Raw genomic sequence first — 14,934 nt, 5'->3', positions numbered from 1 at the left:
ATGCTAATATATTATAATATTAATTTGTATTTGGGAAAATTCCCGTTTTGAATGAACAGCATGTCAAAATTTATGAATGCGTCTGTGGGGGTCGACCGCTGGATGGAATGGACTTGAGTCGAGGACGGGTTGCTTCAAGACTAAGAAACGCGACACAACTGGTTCAATCTGTGTTTTATGACTAAGAAACACGAAGAAACACGACACAAATGGCTCTTATTGGCAGGAAGCGTAGTGTTTACAAGGCGGAGTCCATAGTCTAGTGCTCGGTCTCGACTGCTGACCACTACTTGACAATCACACTAGCTAGGCGACCCACTAGCTGGGCGACCCTCTAGCTGAGCGACCCTCTAGCTGAGCGACCCACTAGCGAGGCGACCCACTAGCGAGGCGACCCACTAGCTAAGCGACCCAACACTGCCTCTTAACTGCTTCAGACAAGTAAACACTGCAGACGGCCTTAGTCTGCGCTCTATCTCTGGGAAAGGATAACTGCTGCGTAATATCCTGTAAGCCTGCGCAGCTCACCAACGTCAACTTGGTGAAAATCTCAAGTTAATCTCAGTTTAAATATGTTAATGTTACATTACAATTTAGTTTAATTAATTTCTTATGTCCGAGTTGCCTGGACATAAGTGCACAAACACGTGTGTGGCAATGTTCATAATATAAAAAAAAATCATTATATATATATATATATATATATATATATATATATATATATATATATATATATATATATATATATATATATATATATGTGTTGTACCTAGTAGCCAGAACGTCGTACTCGGCCTGCTATGCAAGGCCCGATTTGCCTAATAAGCCAAGTTTTCCTGAATTAATATATTTTTTCTAATTTTTTCTTATGAATTGATAAAGCTACCCATTTCATTATGTATGAGGTCATTTTTTTTTTATTGGAGTTAAAATTAACGTAGATATATGACCGAACCTAACCAACCCTACCTAACCTATCTTTATAGGTTAGGTAGCCGAAAAAGTTAGGTTAGGTTAGGTACTCGAAAAACAATTCGTGAAAACTTGGCTTATTAGGCAAATCGGGCCTTGCATAGTAGGCTGAGAAGTGCGTTCTGGCTACTAGGTACAACATTATATATATATATATATATATATATATATATATATATATATATATATATATATATATATATATATATATATATATATATATATATATATATATATATATATATTTGCTATAGGGCATGTCCCGCCACCTATCTGCAGCTACCCATCTCCCGCACCATCCATCCCCCTCCGCCCATCTCAACATCAAGTGCACTACTGAATGAAAATATTTAATTAAGGAGGAGCAAGTTTTTTGTTCAAATATTATTGTGGGTAGGGAGGGGGCGAGGCGGGGGGGGGGGAGGGGTGATAGGGAACGGGGAAAAGGGTTAGTGGGAGTTATTGGGGAAGGGGTGACGAGGAGGGATAGGCGGGAGGAATGATAGGGGAATGGGGAAGGTCCCACACTTACCCCTGGTGTCCCACACTTACCCCAAGTGCCCCACACTTACCCCCGGGTGTCCCACACTTACCCCGGGCGCTCACTTAGTGCGACAACTGCCTGGTATATTGTGGACAGCGTCTCTGGATATTGAGGCCGACACTGTCATTGCATTAAGAGCAACAATGCAGCTTTTTGCATGCGGCAGAAAACCAACTCTAACCTAAGAAGCATAAACCAGTCTGGCGTGTTTACCCATATTTGGCGCCCCGCCGCTGAGCGCCCGCCGTCACCCCGCCACAACGGGTTTGGCTTGGAATTATCGCTATACAAATATACACACACACACACGTGTGTAATATATATATATATATATATATATATATATATATATATATATATATATATATATATATATATATATATATATATATATATATATATATATATTTATATATTATATATTTCGTACCTAATAGCCAGAACGCACTACTCGACCTAGTATGCAAGACCCGATTATTCGGAGGCTTACATACTAGTCAACTGTACCCCGACACGGGGTTACTGTTAGTCAACTGTACCCCCAACACGGGGTTACTGTTAGTCAACTGTACCCCGACACGGGGTTACTGTTAGTCAACTGTACCCCCAACACGGGGTACTGTTAGTCAACTGTACCCCGACACGGGGTTACTGTTAGTCAACTGTACCCCAACACGGTCAACAAATTGCAACCTGGAGTGCTACTGCACCCACCAGGGTCCCGAGGTTTCTATTGAAGCCTATCTGGGGTTTCACATAATTCCCTCCACACACTCGGGCTCTTGTCAACCAGTAGTACGACCTCTGACTTCGATACTCAGTACATTCTTTTGACCATGTGGTGGTACAGTGGACTAGAGCGTGTCTGGGAACACGCCGTACAGGTTCGAACCCTCAATAAGGCTCCTGTGGATTTGTTCATTGATATATCACGTTAATGTGATTTCTCTGTGTATTTGAATTAATATTATTATATTACATAAAGAACATGAATTACCGTCTTAGTTAAGTTAGGTTAAGATAGATTAGGATACGTTAAGTTAGGTTAGGATACGATAGGATGGGTTAGGATAGTTCAGTAGGTTAGGTTTGCTTAAATTTCAGTGGTAGTTTTAACTCAAATTATAAAAAATTAAAATCATATATAATACCTGGAGTTTACCTGGAGAGGATTTCGGGAGTTCTTCTGCTCCCCGAGTCCGGCCCGACTTTTGATAATTTGATCCAACAGGCAGTTGCTTGGAGCGGCCAGCAGGCCCACATCTCCACTACAGCCTAGTTGGTCTAGAACTTCTTGCAAGAACTTTTCTAAGTGCCTCTTGAAGACATCCACCTTTGTTCGGGCAATATTTCTAATGCTTGCGGTGAGGGTGTTGAACAGCTGTGGACCTCTGACGTTCAGTGTTCTCTGACTGTGCCTACGGCTCCTCTTTTCTTCACTGTTTCTATTCTGCATTTCCTTTCGTATCTTTTGTTCCAATATGATGTTATTCTACTGTGCAAATTAATGGTAAGCTTGATCATCCCACAAGATGAAAATTGTGAAAAATATATAATTTCAGGAAAACTCTGCTTGCTAGGCAACTTGGCCTATTAAGTACAACATACATATTTACATAGTGTTATTGAATATCACAAAGCTTAAATCAATAACTGAAGTGCGCAACTATATATATATATATTTCTTGTGTTCTTGTGAAAGAAGTTGAAAAATTAACTCTACAATGTTCATGTTACAGTTTACTATACTGTAAACTCTGACGCAATAGGAAGCGTTTAGTTTATCCAATTTTTCAAAGGCAAATATGAAGTGGATACAAATTAGCTGGGGCAACTGCAAATATAACCAAGAAGGGTATAACCAACGCGATCTCTGGTGATGATCGCGTTGTGCATTAAAATTATATGTTCTTTGATGGAGCCTTATTGTTTAAGCATTATTATGCACTTGAAAGAGATATTGTTGTCTTCCCTCTATACTGAGATCGTTGGGGGCTAACAAGTCCCCAAGTCGGCATATAAAAACATAGACGACATTCGTCCCTTTCAAAGCATTTTGTTTGATGTAAGGACAGTCCTTCGTGAGCAAGTTGGTGGTCTTCTTGCTCTTGTAGAAGATTGTCAACTATCTTCTGGTTGGTGTCGGTAGGGGATTACGTTTCTGTTAATAAGGTCTTTCGTGACTCCTCCATTTTGTGAGCCGCAGAAAAGAAGTTCCTGAAGAATAGTTTGACAAAACGGAGGAAAGAGTCCTGAAATAGGCTAGGTTAGCCATAACTGAATTTGAAATAACCCAAGTCGAATGCCATCAGTTATGAATCATGTTTAAAACGTTCTTCATTCACAAACAGGGTGTTTGGTGGCTTCATGGAATCATGCTTAGCCTTTGTTGATGGGACCTGGCTAGACTTAAAATGTGAGAGTAGAAATGACTCATACGGAGTTAGGTTACACTATTATCCAGAGGCTTGGAAATGATTCTTTTAACCAAAAATAGATCAATCTTATACAAACTAAGGTTCATATTTAATGTATTATTACTAAAATATAATTAGGCTAAATTCAACTATATCAATAAAAGATTTGTATTAGTCCAGTCCACTGGATTGTAAAAATCTGGCAGGTGAACAATGTATAAGATATACATACACCTGCTGTAACGTAACACTATACTGATCCATTCTATACTATACACTATACTATATTATAGTATATATACTATATATACACTATACTATGACCCTTTGTTTACACCACATTTACAAGGGTTTTCTCAACTAGGCGATGGAAACCTTGTATGTATTTATGTATGTATACATATATATGTATATATATATATATATATATATATATATATATATATATATATATATATATATGTATGTATATATATATGTATGTATATATATATGTATGTATACATATATATGTATATATATATATATATATATATATATATATATATATATATATATATATATATATATATATATATATATATATGTGTGTGTTTGTGTGTAATTACCTAAGTGTAATTACCTAAGTGTAGTTACAGGATGAGAGCTACGCTCGTGGTGTCCCGTCTTCCCAGCACTCTTTGTCATATAACGCTTTGAAACTACTGACGGTCTTGGCCTCCACCACCTTCTCACTTAACTTGTTCCAACCGTCTACCACTCTATTTGCGAAGGTGAATTTTCTTATATTTCTTCGGCATCTGTGTTTAGCTAGTTTAAATCTATGACCTCTTGTTCTTGAAATTCCAGGTCTCAGGAAGTCTTCCCTGTCGATTTTATCAATTCCTGTTACTATTTTGTATGTAGTGATCATATCACCTCTTTTTCTTCTGTCTTCTAGTTTTGGCATATTTAATGCTTCTAACCTCTCCTCGTAGCTCTTGCCCTTCTGTTCTGGGAGCCACTTAGTAGCATGTCTTTGCACCTTTTCCAGTTTGTTGATGTGCTTCTTAAGATATGGGCACCACACAACAGCTGCATATTCTAGCTTTGGCCTAACAAAAGTCATGAACAATTTCTTTAGTATATCGCCATCCATGTATTTAAATGCAATTCTGAAGTTAGAAAGCATAGCATAGGCTCCTTGCACAATATTTTTTATGTGGTCCTCAGGTGATAGTTTTCTATCTAGAACCACCCCTAGATCTCTTTCTTTATCAGAATTCTTTAAAGATTTCTCACATAATATATAGGTTGTGTGGGGTCTATGTTCTCCTATTCCACATTCCATAACATGACATTTATTAACATTAAATTCCATTTGCCAAGTGGTGCTCCATATACTTATTTTGTCCAGGTCTTCTTGAAGGGCATGACAGTCATCTAAATTTCTTATCCTTCCTATTATCTTAGCATCATCAGCAAACATGTTCATATAATTCTGTATACCAACTGGTAGATCATTTATGTACACAATAAACATCACTGGTGCAAGAACTGAACCCTGTGGTACTCCACTTGTGACATTTCTCCATTCTGATACATTGCCTCTGATTACTGCCCTCATTTTTCTATCAGTCAGAAAATTTTTCATCCATGATAGAAGCTTACCTGTCACCCCTCCAATATTTTCCAGTTTCCAGAACAACCTCTTATGTGGAACTCTGTCGAAAGCCTTTTTTAGGTCAAGATAGATGCAGTCAACCCAACCATCTCTTTCCTGTAATATCTCTGTGGCTCGATCATAGAAACTGAGTAAATTCGATACACAGGATCTTCCAGATCGAAAACCATACTGTCTGTCTGATATTATATCATTTCTCTCTAGGTGTTCTACCCATTTAGTTTTGATTAGTTTTTCCAATACTTTCACTATTACACTTGTCAATGATACAGGTCTATAATTGAGGGGGTCTTCCCTGCTGCCACTTTTGTAGATTGGAACTATGTTAGCCTGTTTCCACCCGTCTGCTACGATTCCTGTACACAGGGATGCCTGAAAGATCAGGTGAAGTGGAATGCTGAGCTCAGATGCACATTCTCTCAGAACCCATGGTGAAACGCCATCTGGGCCAGCTGCTTTGTTCTTACCGAGCTCCTTGAGCATTTTTTCCACTTCGTCTCTAGACACCTCTATGTGTTCTATGTTGTTCTCTGGAATTCTTATTGTATCTGGTTCCCTAAAGATTTCATTTTGTACAAACACACTTTGGAACTTTTCGTTTAGTGTTTCACACATTTCCTTTTCATCTTCCGTGAATCTATTTCCCATTTTCAACCTCTGAATATTATCCTTTACCTGCAATTTGTTGTTTATGAATTTATAGAATAGACCTGGTTCTGTTTTACATTTGTCCGCAATCCCTTTTTCAAAATTTCTTTCTGCCTCTCTCCTCACTGCCGTGTAGTTGTTTCTCGCATCTTTGTATCGCTGGTATGTTTGGGGGTTCGGCCTCTTCCTGTATTGATTCCATTTTTGTGTCTTTCGGTCTCTAGCCCTCTCGCAATTTCCATTGAACCAATCCTGTTTCCTAGTTCTGCATCTCTGTTTTGGTATAAATTTTTTTGTGCCTTTATCATATATTTCACAAAACTTGCCATACATCTCATTCACTTCCTTGCCTAGCATCAAGTCTGTCCAATTATACTCACTAAAAAAATTTCTAAGGTCACCATAATGTCCTCTCCTGAAGTCTGGTTTTTCAACTGCTTCAACCTCCTTATTTTCTTCCAACTTATAACACATTGCATACTTTATTCCCAAAAAGACATGGTCACTTTTACCCAAGGGAGGAAGGTACTGAATGTCAAATATCTCTTCCTCCTTCCTGGTAAATATCAAATCTAGCATGGAGGGAACGTCCCCTTCCCTCATCCTCGTAGCTTGTTTAACATGTTGATACAAGAATGTTTCCAGGATGAGGTCTACAAATTTACAGGTCCAAAAATCTTCTGTTTTAGCTTCATATGCTTCCCAGTCTATGGATTTCAAGTTGAAGTCACCGACTATCAACAGTCGTGATCTATCGTTATCCGCTCTCGCTATAATCTCTCTCATTATTGTTATAAGACCTTCACGTTTACTATCTAGCTCCTCCTTTGACCATGTGCTGCTTGGCGGTGGACTATATGCATTTATCATCATTAGTTTATCATCCTCATAGCAGATCTCTAGTGCTATTATGTCAACTTCTTGTGGATTGGCAGTCATTATTTCCTTCACCTTTAGGTGTTCTTTTACCAGCACAGCAACGCCACCGCCTTTCCTAATTTTTCTGTCCCGTCTCCAAATTGAGTAGCCCCTTGGGAATATGACCTCATTTAAAATTACATCTTCAAGTTTTGTCTCCGTGAGTGCAACAATGTCTGGTGTCTGCAGCTGTATTACATCACTTAACTCCAGTATCTTCGATCTCACTCCATCTATGTTGGTGTATGCAATCTTCAGGAACTTGTTCCCCCTCTCCTTATTCTTCACTCCCCCTTTCTCTATTGATTTTGTTGGTTTGCCTTTATGTACCACTTTACTGGTTTGCCTACCCCTATCACTTTGTAGAAAAAAGAATTTATTTCTTCTTCATTCCTGCTCTCATTTAAATGTTTTGCCTCGGCGAGGTTCAGTTTCAGCTTCTCTCTATCTTCTTTTGAAAGATCTCGTCTTAACGACCACCCTTTCCCATCCTCATCCCTTTGCAATTTTCTAGCATTCCTTAGTACTTCTTCCATCTGTTTGGCACCGTTTAGGGTGATCCTCAAAGGTGTGTGTTTGTGTGTGTGTTTGTGTGTGTGATAAAGGTTCCACTTGGAAATCTTAATTTGAAAATAAAAAGGATGACTAATGCAGTGGCAAATATCTTTTTGAATACTGTACTACTATTATTTACAAACTTCATAACGTCTCGAACAGTGTTCATTATTGGATCCAAAAGGCAAGAAACAATTTAACAAATTACTAAAACGTTAAGTTTACAATATTCCTAGCAAAAATTAGTCAAGTAAATATTCATTACTAGAAACCAAAATTAAACAACTTTAAAATTACTCTAAAACTAACCCTAACTATACAAGAAGGAATAAAAAAAATCAACTTGCATTATGAGCGAAGTAGTAATGAGAAATGTAATGAGAATCTTGCTCTTCTCAAAGGTGTCATACTTGAAACAATTGTCTCCTCCATCGAAAATTTAAGATCTCGCGAGCACTGTGTCTACACCGACGGCTCAGTCCAATCTTCTACTGGACGGACTGCAGCAGCATGTAGATTTTATAGAAATAATATTTACACACAGACTATCAGTGTCAGATTAAACAACTGGCTGACCTCCACACAAACAGAACTAGCGGCACTTCAACTAGCTACCAGAACATTAAAAAACATAGGAGGAAAAATATTTTGTGATTCAAAGTCTGCTCTACAAGCAATCGAAAACTTCTGGAAGATCGACAATAGGAACCTCATACTAGGAATAATAAATGACCTAATTGCTGCACAGAGTAAAGGGTTTCGTCTCCTTTGTATGAATACCATCACACATAAATATAACCCATCATAATGACACAGACATTGCAGTCAAATTAGCGTGTAACAAAGATGAAGCTGAATTACATCTAGGTATCCCCATCTCTGTTGTCAAAATTATATTATACCAAACACTCAGGTCTGATAGGAGATAAATTACTGACTCCCAACGACCTGAAAGCACCAGTATAAAAAGCTATGATTTGTTCAGATCTGAAACCTATATCTATGGGCAGCACAAAATGTCCACCAGACTGTGCGACAAAGTGGTTGCCAGGATCAGGTTGGGTTACCGTTTACCTGTGGCAGGTGGCTACAGGTGACGGATCTCCCAATCCTGAGCACTCCAGGTGCAAACTCTGTGAGCAGGAACTGGGACATGATCTCCCACACTACATCACCGAATGCCCAGTTATCAGACCATTCAGACTCATTGGCATGAAGTACCTGTAGCTTTGCAATTAGTTTATTCATTCTCGTGTTCTTGAGAATATCTTCATATTGCACCAAAATTTGCAAGTGCTGGCTACCGAACATTTGGCCCTGTATGACTAACCATCCTGCGAGATGGGGACTTTCAGTATCACTTCTACCTTATCCATTCATGTGTTCATATCCTCATAATCCACCTAGAGTTTGCCAGTGCAGACTAACCATCCTGTGTGATGGGGATTTTTAGCATCACGTAGCTAGTTTTTTGACACGCTTTACTTCCCTCCATATAGTCTAGGGTTGCTGCACAAATGCAGATGTACCTAAATGTGTTAATAAAAAAAATCTCAGCCAATTTCTTGAGTTCCCATTTTCTCAAGTTTAGGTTTTTTCATTTTTTCTTCTAAATTGTTCTACATGGTTTTTGATGGTTAGTCTTTATAGAAAGTAATATACAAATGTATTTTTTTAATAAGTTAATTTGAACTGTTAAATGTTGTTGGGCCCATGTACCGTACTTCACTCGACCCTTCTTCGTTTCCCCAGCTAATTTGTATCCAATTCATTCACTTCTACCTTTGGAATTGTTTACAAACTCAGTGAAACGCATCTCTTAACGTCAGACCATATAAACCTTAAAATGAACTGTGGAGTTAATTTTTTAACGTTCTCAAGCTAAGATGAACATGCCAAATACAGAGAATATTCATGTTAGAATCAATGATAAAACCCCTGTCATATTCAACATTATATATACTGTATTATACTTACTGCAATCCCTCTATTTACGTTCGAAATGTTTCTGGAAACATGACCCTAAATAAAAACCGACGCAAATTTTAACCTATTTTTCGATAGGATTCAATAACATAATTTAAGAATGCATTCCTTAACAAAAAATCTACATCTAAAATACACATATATATATATATATATATATATATATATATATATATATATATATATATATATATATATATATATATATATATATACATATATATATATATATATATATATATATATATATATATATATATATATATATATATATATATATATATATATATATATATATATATATATATATAGGGTAGTATACAGTACTAGTAAAATACAGTTGCACTTACCAGACAGAACAGCGGAGCTTTTCTTGAGGCTTGGTAAAGAAGCCCACGTTTCTGGAAAAGTTACTTAGAGGGAGGACTGTCTTTATTTTCTTTCCCGATGAGGTATGTTCTTGATGACATTAGTTTCCAGTTTAAGTCTGTTTCGTCACATTGTGAACTTGTCTGAGAGTGTGGCCATCTCCTTCAATTATTTGTTCCTTATCCGAAGATACTGTTTTAGTGCTTCCTTGTTTGTACTTGCATTTCATCTCTCATCTTCATGTTGTGAAGGTTGCAATTATTTCTAATGCACTCCTTGCTTGCTGTGAAGTTGATCGTCAATGAACTCTCAATTTGCAGATTAAATTCAATCTGCCCGAAACGCTATGCGTGTTAGTGGTTTTGCAAGAATGGAAAAAATACCAATATTAGGCGGGGCCTCGTAGCCTGGTGGATAGCGCGCAGGGCTCGTAATTCTGTGGCGCGGGTTCGATTCCCGCACGAGGCAGAAACAAATGGGCAAAGTTTCTTTCACCCTGAATGCCCCTGTTACCTAGCAGTAAAATAGGAACCTGGGTGTTAGTCAGCTGTCACGGGATGCTTCCTGGGGGTGGAGGCCTGGTCGAGGACCGGGCCGCGGGGACACTAAAAAGCCCCGAAATCATCTCAAGATAACCTCAAGGTACTCTCACAAACCCCAAAAAATAAATAAATAAATGGTATTGTCTGTGACAATGTCTTGTCTTGTCTATAACAAGTCTATGATATAATCATCAAGAAACTAACGGCCATGTTCCTGTTTACATGAGTTTGAATCCAAACACTTTAAAATTTCAAATTTTCTTTCAAAAGTCAATGTTTGCATTTTATAATTTTTGCAGCACTAAATGAAGTCACACACACATAGCACTTTCTCCTTTACTGTCAGCGTCTTAAATAATTGTCCTGACAATCGTTGGTGCCAGGCCAAGAGCAGAGGCAATGTGCGCACACCGTTCTCAAGTATCAACACCATTTAACACTCATTTTCACCTCTAAACTTAGTTTTCCTGGTTTATTTTTTGTTATCTATGAGGCGCCACTATCACTTGGTGCCGCAGTCCGCACATGTCTGCTGTGGGCAAGTCAAGTTCTACACCTGCAGAGGGCGAATATACGTGCACAGGACACGGACGAGAGTATACACAATGGCAATGTCAACACGAGGGAGGTCGCTTGGGTACGGACGCCGCGCCTCCTGGTGACCCGTTGCTATTTTTATTAAAATTATTATTATTAACCAGCTTAAGTGTACAGGTCGGCGGCAATTGATCAGTTTAATTCTTTAAAGTGATGTGGTCACTTACGCACAAGTTGGGAATACTCTATAGTTGCCGATATGTAATATCTCATAGCTGCTCAATAGCATATTCATTGTATGTTATTACCTTCCCAGTATTCCTGTATTTCCTGCTTTAATTATTTTTGTGGTAAGTGTTGTCTGAGAGAGTGAAGCTTTAAGGGACTATCTTTAAGCTCACTTAGTTTGTGAGCTAATTATTTTTTTTATTAACACATTTGGTACATCAGCATTTGTGCAGCAACCCTAGACTATATGAAGGGGAGTAAAGCATGTCAAAAAGCTAGCTACGTGATGCTAAAATCCCCATTATACAGGATGGTTAGTCATACAAAGGCATGTGATAATTAGTCTACACTGGCAAACACTGGGTGCAGTATGAGGATATCATGAACACAAGAGTGAATAAGGCAGCAGTGATACTAAAAGTCCCCATCTCGCAGGATGGTTATAGTCATACAGGGCCATATGTTCAGTAGTCTGCACTGGCAAATTTTGGGTGCAATATGAGGATATCCTCAAGAACACGAGACTGAATAAAGTAAATGCAAAGCTACAAGTACTTCATGCCAATGGGTCTGAGAAGTCTAATAACCGGGCATTCGGTGATGTAGTGTGGGAGATCATGCCGCAGTTCCTGTTCACAGAGTTTGCACCTAGAGTGCTCAGGATTGGGAGATCCGTCACCTGTAGCCACCTGCCACAGGAAACGGTAACCCAACCTGATCCTGGCAACCACTTTGTCGCACAGTCTGGTGGACGCTTTGTGCTGCTCATAAACTTAGGTTTCAGATCTGAACAAATCATGGCTTTTTATGCAGGTGCTTTTAGGTCGTTGGGAGTCAGTAATTTATCTCCTATCAGACCTGAGTGTTTGGTATAGTATAGTTTTGATAGCAGAGATGGGGATACCTAGATGTAATTCAACTTCATCTTTGTTAAACGCTAATTTGGCTGCAATGTCTGTGTCATTATAATGGGTTATATTTATGTGTGATGGTATCCATACAAATGAGATTCGAAACCCTTTACTCTGTGCAGCAATTAGGTCATTTATAATTGCTAGTATGAGGTTCTTGCTGTCGATTTTGCAGAAGTTTTCAATTGCTTGAAGAGCAAACTTTAGATCACAAAATATTATTTTTCCTCGTATATTTTTGTATGTTCTGGTAGCTAGTTGTAGTGCCGCTATTCTGTTTGTGTAGAGGTCGGCCCGTTTTTGTGCTAAGTGTTGCCTGAAAGAGTGAAGCTTTAAGAGACTATCTTTTAAGCTTACTTAGTTTGCGAGCTAATATAATTCAGTTAAAACATGTTACTGATTCAGTCATTGGTGACCTAGATCAAATATTTAGTGAACTTACATGATTTTGTTACATATGAGAGGTGTTATATACATTGGAATATGAGATAACCTAGCCAAGCTTGATCAAATTTGCATTATTTAGGAACATTGCTATATTATTATCTCATGTTTGTTGTGATAAGTACAAACGCCCCTGGTGTTGTGATTAAAGTGACATTTGATACAATTGGCGTGTCACTGTGGGTGAGGCGGCGAAGAGGCGAGGCTGCAGCAGCCTGCGGCACCCTAAACTCAGTTGTCCATAAATTGACCACGTCTCTGCTATTTATTATTCTATACTGTTTATCTTTGATCTGTTTATCAACGGAGGATATATGTGAATACTCTAGTGAAGATTGTATACATAATATGTACGTACTTCACACAATTAAATTTAAAGCCAGTTTTATTATTATTGGAAACTATAAGGATGCCTATATAAATTCACAGTTAAAATATTTGACTCAAATTTGCCTGCAACTCTAACAGTAAACACCATGAAAGAGTTGGATACACTGTGTTGGATAGACTGCTAAAATAAGTTCGATTCTACCCTGCATAGATAAACTGAGTCATTTTAAGTGGATGGTAACTAGCCCTAAGTTTATATACTGAAACTTAAGCTGTCAAATAGTAGGTCTTGTGGCCGACAAAAGGACAAATAGTTATTAACTATTATATAATTTTTTACTTATTCCCAACTTACAATGGGAATCCTTTTTTGTTTGTGTTATTGATGATAACCATCTTTATAACCCATATGTAACTCCTTTTTTGTAACAAAGTTCAAATAAAGTAAATATATATGTGTACATACAAAAGAATGGGGGTGGTAGGAGAAGATAATATTAGTGTTCAGTGAGAAACCACAAGGTCTCCTCTGAATACTTTTTATTTTCTTATCCGAGGCTATGGGTCCCCACATTGGCACCAGAGGTGGTACCCTCACAAACTTTTATATATATATATATATATATATATGTCGTACCTAATAGCCAGAACGCACTTCTCAGCCTACTATTCAAGGCCCGATTTGCCTAATAAGCCAAGTTTTCATGAATTAATGTTTTTTCGTCTACCTAACCTACCTAACCTAACCTAACCTAGCTTTTTTTGGCTACCTAACCTAACCTTACCGATAAATATAGGTTAGGTTAGGTTAGGTAGGGTTGGTTAGGTTCGGTCATATATCTACGTTAATTTTAACTCCAATAAAAAAAAATTGACCTCATACATAGAGAAAAGGGTTGCTTTATCATTTCATAAGAAAAAAAATATAGTAAATATATTAATTCAGGAAAACTTGGCTTATTAGGCAAATCGGGCCTTGAATAGTAGGCTGAGAAGTGAGTTCTGGCTACTAGGTACGACATATATATATATATATATATATATATATATATATATATATATATATATATATATATATATATATATATATATATATATATATATATATATTTTATTTTTTTTTATTTTTTTTTTACTTTTACAGGACTTTCTTTAAATTAGGACTTATCGGGTATTAAAAGGCAGGAAGAGGTTAGGCTCTGTTATGTTAGATCTAATGTTGCGCTTAAAAAAAAGTGTCCAATTTGTCCAAATTCAATAGCAGAAAAGTCAACTTTCTGATGGTATATCACTACAATATTGGTACTTTCCACCAAATAGTTACTATAAGAATTTTTAATTTTAGAAAGATGGTTTGGATGATTGGGAATACATATTAAGTTAATTATCTATGAAAAGTTATTTCTCAAAATATTTATAAGTTCTTCGTGAATATGACAGCTTATAGGACCTAAATAATATAAATTTGTTGTATTCTATTTCGGGACTGCACAAATTTTAATATCTGGTGAAAATTTCACGTATATACATTTCCTCAAAATATTATAAAATATTTTTGTGTGTAAATATCCAATTAGAAATCTCACACAAAAAAAAAATCAAATAACTTAGTAAATAATTAAAGTTTTAATGGTATTCTTCTTTTGTAGTACAAAAGCCTAAGTTATGTAACCCAAGTGTAGTGAAAGATGGTTTCTGATAAACTAAAGCAATTGGGAATGACCACCACTAATAGTAGTTAATGTATTCACGTTAATGAATCTGTATGACTAACCATCCTGTGTGATGGGGATTTTTAGCATCACGTAGCTAGTTCTTGACACTATATGCGCCCCTTCACATAGTCTAAGATAGCCGCACAAATACAGAT

This window comes from Procambarus clarkii, chromosome 1 (genome assembly GCF_040958095.1).
Source record: "Procambarus clarkii isolate CNS0578487 chromosome 1, FALCON_Pclarkii_2.0, whole genome shotgun sequence".
Classification (NCBI taxonomy): Eukaryota; Metazoa; Arthropoda; class Malacostraca; order Decapoda; family Cambaridae; genus Procambarus; species Procambarus clarkii.
The sequence above is the reverse complement of the archived record's forward strand: the minus strand, read 5'-3'. Positions refer to the sequence as shown.